This window comes from Nelumbo lutea, chromosome 5 (assembly GCF_056320005.1).
Source record: "Nelumbo lutea isolate HS-2025 chromosome 5, American lotus-T2T, whole genome shotgun sequence".
NCBI lineage: Eukaryota > Viridiplantae > Streptophyta > Magnoliopsida > Proteales > Nelumbonaceae > Nelumbo > Nelumbo lutea.
Window position 1 is genome coordinate 36037974 of NC_142688.1, and position 6436 is coordinate 36044409.

The 6436-nt window shown below is 35.7% G+C and overlaps 1 long non-coding RNA gene across 1 annotated transcript; it reads right to left on the bottom strand.

The window, feature by feature from the left end:
• Positions 1-5588: 5588 nt before the first annotated feature.
• On the bottom strand, positions 5589-6084 carry LOC148851700 (uncharacterized). Its single transcript, XR_016099025.1, has 2 exons — positions 5955-6084; positions 5589-5864 (listed from the first exon to the last, which is right to left on the bottom strand). It is a non-coding gene; the product is annotated as an uncharacterized LOC148851700 (long non-coding RNA).
• Between the last annotated feature and the right edge of the window lie 352 nt (positions 6085-6436).

Here is a 6436-nt window from a genome sequence, read left to right on the forward strand (position 1 = left end):
CTGGTCAGGTCATTCGTTGCAAAGGTACTTCAATAACTCATTCATCTTATCAATCTTGGGTTCCATTGTTTAGTTTTATTTATTGCTTATTGTTGGGTTTATAATTTCTACTTGTTTTAGCCAATCCGCTTGTCTAGTTTTCTGTTAGGAGCTAGTGTAAATAGTTATTCATGTTTATTTGTCTTATGGATCATTTAGGAGTTGGTTTCTCAGTTGATTTCGAGTTTTCCGGGGTTTTGTTCTTCAAAACAAAAACAGTTTTCATGTAACATAAAAGATTTAATTCCATCAGAACAAAAACAAAGGGTCTCTCTCTCTTTTTCTTCTTCTTCTTCCACCTCATCCTCCTCTCTTCCTATTTCCCTCTCTCCTTCTTCCCTTCCCTGTCACTCGAAAAACCCTACCGAATGCAACTAAATGCATAACTCTGACCTTCATATCAAACACAAAGGTCCCACATTCGACCTTGGATTCAGGAGACCTTGTTACTAGTTCGACATCAAGTTTGCTAGTGGCGATTGAAGTTCAATAGCTTGACACAAAAGGACAAATACCCACTATATATTTGCAGTCAAAAATCTCAATTCATCACCATAGCCCAGTCCATGTCCTACTATCTAGTATGCTCAATATACTCATGTCCATCCCTTGTTCCACTGTAACCATACAACCTAGTCCCCAATTGTGGTTGTATGGTTCAAAGTATCAGCAGAGGTGTATTGATACTTTAACTAATACACCTTATATTTTTTTAGTTTTTTTTTTTTTTTCAAATTTCAGTTTTAAACAGGTGTGTTAGAGCCTCAAGATGCGATACAATACACCCCATATCAGATATATCGTATTAATACTTTGAACCTTGGGTGGTTGTCCTTTTCTCTTTTTTCCTGTTTTTTGCATATTGTTTATTTGTTAATTTTTTCATGTATTTTCTAGTTTTGGGTAGCATCTTCTAACAAAAATAAAATGTGGTATGTTGAGTACTTATTTGTACATCTAAGTACATATAACATGCTGAAAGGGGGAGAATACGGTCATCTCTCTCATATGATATGCTAAAAAGGGGGAGAAAATGGTCATCTCTCTCATATTGAAATATATAACTATTAGTGCTGAGAAAATCCTTTATTGCATGTATCTATCATCTCTTGGTGCTTATTGTTCTGTTGTTCATCACCAAGTTTCACTTGCTTCTTGTAGAGAGTATGTCCAACTTGTCCATCTTCATCAACGTTCCTCATATATTGTGCCTGCGGGCATAATGATGTGGAATCTATGATTACCAACTATGTTAACAATTTAGAATATGAACTAAACCTAAAAGAACTAAGGGACTAATTCATTAGCCTTCCATCTGATGTGGAATCTATGATTCTTTATTTGGCTTCTTAGCACGTGTTGCCTTTTTCCAATTTGGCCCCCTCATTTTACTTTTGGTTTCTTGTGGTGGACCGTGGACCATCTTTTTTTTTTTGTTTTTTTGGTATTTTGGCCCATTATTCACTTTGTAAAACTATCTGTTTCACTGTTTGTGGTATTTTTGGGAAACTTTCTAGTGTATGGGCTCAAATGTAATGCAGTGTTAGGGATGTTTGCTATTGGTAAATGGTGCTCTCTTATTTTTTTGTTATGGAAATTATTCAGACAATCAAGGATGTTCCCTCGTAGAGGCCTTCTTGCATTGCCACTTTCATTTACAGCCTTTCTTTCTCTTTTTCGGATTAAATTTGAGAACTTAAAAACCAACCTTCCAATAGTTTGGTTGTCATTAAAAAAAATGCAGAAGGCACAAGTATAACATTTTTTTTTTTATTTACTTTCGTTTAGAACACAGAGAAGACAAGGTTCCAATAGTGCTTAAGTCTTATTTTTGTTCAACTTCATTGGAACACAGAGAAGACAAGGTTCCAAAACTCCTTTCTTAATCGGATTATATATTTATTAATTCAAAGCTTCACTAATTACTTGTTTGGTTTCATGTCTTTTCCCTTTAATTTGGAACTATTATTGATTCACTTATGACGTACAGTTGTTGTACATTTTAGGTATTTTTACTAAGCAAGATGGAACTTGTGCTTTAATTTTGTGATTTAAGGTCATGTGGCTGCCACATCCAACTCAATTTGATTAAGAGGGAGATAATTAAGATCTGCATGTCAGTTTTGCTATTGTAATGTCAATTCGAAGAAAAGTTCAAAATAGAATGGGTATTTTTCCTAGAGATCCTAGTGAGCAACAAGTTGATCCTACAATAGTTGTGATGTGATGTTGTAGTTACAACAACTAACCATCAATTGCAGTGAATTTCCATCTTACTTGGCATTGTAATATTTTATTCTATTTCCTTATGCTGAAAATGGGTGGAGGATTGGTATGTAGTTTGAAGAACAGCAATCAAAACGTTGCAGAATAAAAAATTCTATGCATCTACATTGCAAAACCATCCAATGGAAGGTAAAACTGTTTTGCAAGGAGATAGAGTATTCCAACAATAAGTGTGTAATGTTTATTTGTTGACATTTTGATCATTAATTCCTCATTTCTTTCCTTCTCCAATTGATAGTTGGAGGGCCCTAGTGCATTAAAGAGCCAGGTAAAGTGTCCACTGTTAACTTGCTCCATTTTATAGATACCATCTATCAGTACCCAATTTTTGTTCGGTCCGCCACTTGAACCTCAATTCTCTCCAAATTCTTTATCAAACCCTTTGGATCCTTCCAAAACACCTAAAAACCCAAGGAACCCAAATTTCATCCCAAAAGCCCTCAATTCTCTCCAAATTCCCTATCTACCCCATTTGTGTTTTGACCCTTATATCAAACATTACCATTAGACCCCAAAGAAGGAAGACAAGCAACAGTGTCCACTTCCCTTTCTTGATATTTTTCCAAAAAAACTATCACATTTATAAAAGCATTGTTTTTTATTGATATTAAGGGCAAAAAGCTGCCCTTAAATGCTAAAACCCAAAATTAGGAAGCATTCACACTTACCTTAACACTAATACAATTGATTGATTGAATTCAAAATCTTTAGGGTCTTACATATACCCTACGGAATTCTTTAACACTCTTTAACATTTGGTGGATTACTAAACCATGAACTTTGGCTAAAAGTATGAATTCTGCTTATGTTATTGAGAAATTTGAATCAATCAATCAATTGATTGTTGTTCGATTTGATAGAAATGTTATAAAGGCAAAAATCATTATAGTAAACCATATCGGGGAAATGCTTTTATCTCACATATTGCAATATCACAACAAAAAGAAAAGAAAAGAAAAGAAAAGAACACAGTATTATCCTTCCACTTTAAAAGGCGACAATTTTCACTGAGTCTTGCATTTGCTATGACAATCAACAAGAGTCGAGGTCAAACTTTGAAATATGTTAGAATTTACTTAGAAAATCCTATATTCATTCATGGACATTTGTATGTTTTCATATCTAGAATATCCTCAAAGTCCGGCCTCAAAATTTTAGTAAGAAATAAAGACGTTAAATTGAAAGGACATACGAAAAACATTATGTATAAGGAGGTGTTGAATGACATTATCACAAAGAAAATATGAAAAAATAAATATATTCTTCATTCTTACTTATTCCATCATCATCATTTTTTCACTAAAGTTATTCATTAATTGTACACTCTCTTTTGTTGTAGGATGGCGTTTAGACCAACTCCCATATGCTTTCTCCATATACACAAACCTTAATGGGACTTCAGAGGAAGAACTACAAGAAACCTTAGAGTATATACCTTCCAAATAGCTTGTCAACCTAAGAATTTGTCGTATGGTATTTGTCGATTGCAATGTAAGTAAGTTGGAATTACTATTTATTTGTTATTTTTAATTTTTAATACTATTTCAAATTTAGTAAATTCTTAATTCACTTCTTACATGTTTTAACTCATGCATAAACCTGTTTAAGGGCCGGGTAGCCCGATGGCCCGGCCCAGCCTGGCCCGCACCTCGGTCGGGCTTGGTCATGTAATTAGGCCTGCGGACCTGACCTCGGGCTAACACAGTAAGCTCGATTGTGTTTTGGGCCGGGCTCAGGATTTATTTAAAAAGCTCAGTCCAATCCAATTCAGCATTATATATTTTATAAAATATATAAATAATATAATATTTATTGAAATATATATATTTATAATTTAATATATACATTTTTTCTTTATAATCTCTCTCTCTCTCTCTCTCTATTCAGCCGCTTCAGTAGTAGTAATAGCATGGGCTAAATTTTGGGCTCGGTCTCGGGCCTTAGAAAAATCTGTTAATACAGAGGGGAAGTCCGGCCCAGCCCATGAACAGATCTACTAGTTTATGAACCCCATGCTCACTCTAACTATATTGTGGTTAGGACAATGGTATGTATACCTACAAAATTCACAAGCAAGTCACAAATAATATTCTTCTGATTCTTGTCATGATATTCCCTTTTATAAGTATAGCTCCATTCCTTTTCAAGGATTGGAGTATTACAAGGCTAGTTGTATTTTTGTTGACATTTTTCCAATTTTCTTGCCACATCATTTATTATTTTCTATTAAATTTATCAATTATCTATTACATAATAACAACTATATGTTGTTAACTCTATTAGATGTAATTAGCCTCGCTATACATGTTAACACACTAAGAACAATTTCATCAAGCTCCAACAAAAGGGATATTTTACTGCTTGATAGAGAGTAAACATGTTTTTCATTAGAAATGAAGTTTTCCTTCTTGAAAGATGTTTCTTAGCATACTTTGATGATAATTATAGTATGTTTCCTACCACCATCACCTTCTGGGACGAATATGCATAACTTGCACCAAATAGATGTTGGAATTGTTGTAATGGCAGCTAGAGCTATACAAGTTACAAGGTTTCATGGGAATCACTTTCATGCTATGACAATATTATCTTTATCTCCAATAAGTGTATATATTTACAATCATGCCCTTCATTTTCTTTGGATATCATCTTTTTGCAATGTTTGTAACTTTCAACCATAAGGCATACGGGGCTTATGTTCAAACCTATGCTTGATGAATTTGCGAATCTTACACTTTATTGCATCTAGGAACGAAAACAATGAAAATTCCCAAAAGATGCTCAAGTATTATCGAAATATTGGCCATCTTCTCATCAAGTTGTATCCACTCAATCTTGCAATATATCCAAAATTCAATTCCCTCTCTACCAATGGTCCCACTACGTATCGAATTTCAACATACATTGTATATATTGACATTAATCAAAGACTTTGGTATGAGTCATGTACTATTTGCAAGAGGAAGGTGAACCTCATTAATCAATTGTACAGTTGCTTATATCGCAATAAATCACCAGCAGACATACTCCCATGGTAATTTCAGCTATCACTAGACCTGTTCATGGGTCAGGCCGGGTTTTTATTTTTCACAAGCAGGATTTTGTTAGGCCCAAGCCCAAGCCCGCACCAATCAACGGGCCTACAACTTGGGTCCAAGCCTGGCCCTGATAAAAAGCCCAAAACCCAACCTAACATCAAGTTGGCAGTGAATCCCCCTAGTGCATTAGGTTGTTTTTATGATTCTCTAACAAATCCCCAATAGAATTCGAACAAACAATAGCATTTGGACAAACAATAGCATTCGGATTTTAAATGAACAATAGCATTCGGCTAATAGCATATGTGTAAACACTAAACAATAATTTCATAATACAACAAAATGGCAAAGAGGAATCACCGCCAGTGGCTGTGTTCGTCGGTGTTGAGCTTGCGGTGAGCGGAGATTTTGACAATGAAAAGTGACGTTAGTTCACGTCAGAGAGAGAGAGAGAGGACTCACCGTCGCCACCGGTGCCTGTGTTCGTCGTCTCACCAGTGCCTGAGTTCGCATATGAGATTTAAGAGAGAAGAAGTGAGAAGAGGAACAAGAGAGAGAGAAGAGAGAAAGAGAGAGAAATAAAGGACTCACCGCCGATCTACCGAAGTTTACTGGTTGTGCCGGTGAGTGTTCGCCGGTTTTGTGTCTGCCTGAGAGTGTGAGGTTGTGAGTCACTGTGAAAACTGAGAAGAAAGGTTCGGCTAACTAGCTAAGATGAGAAAGAGATGAATAAGAAGAGAGATTAGGATATTAGGGTTTTTTGGTTTAACATATAGCTCGGGCAGGGCTGGGCTCAGGTCGGGCTATTTTGGCAAATCACGAGCTTGGCTCAAAATAAATTCGAACCGGGATTTTTGGCATGAGGTCAAGCCCACGGGCTCAAATGTGTGTTCAAGCCTGTCTGGGGGCCAAGCGGGCCCATCGGGCTACCCAGCCCATGAACAGGTCTAGCCACCACACAAAATCCTACTTACATGTATTAACAATGTTTAAACTTTGTAGGTATAAATTATGTATCCATCTCCAAGACTATAATGCTAAAAAATCATTCATAATCTTTCACAAGCAAGTAG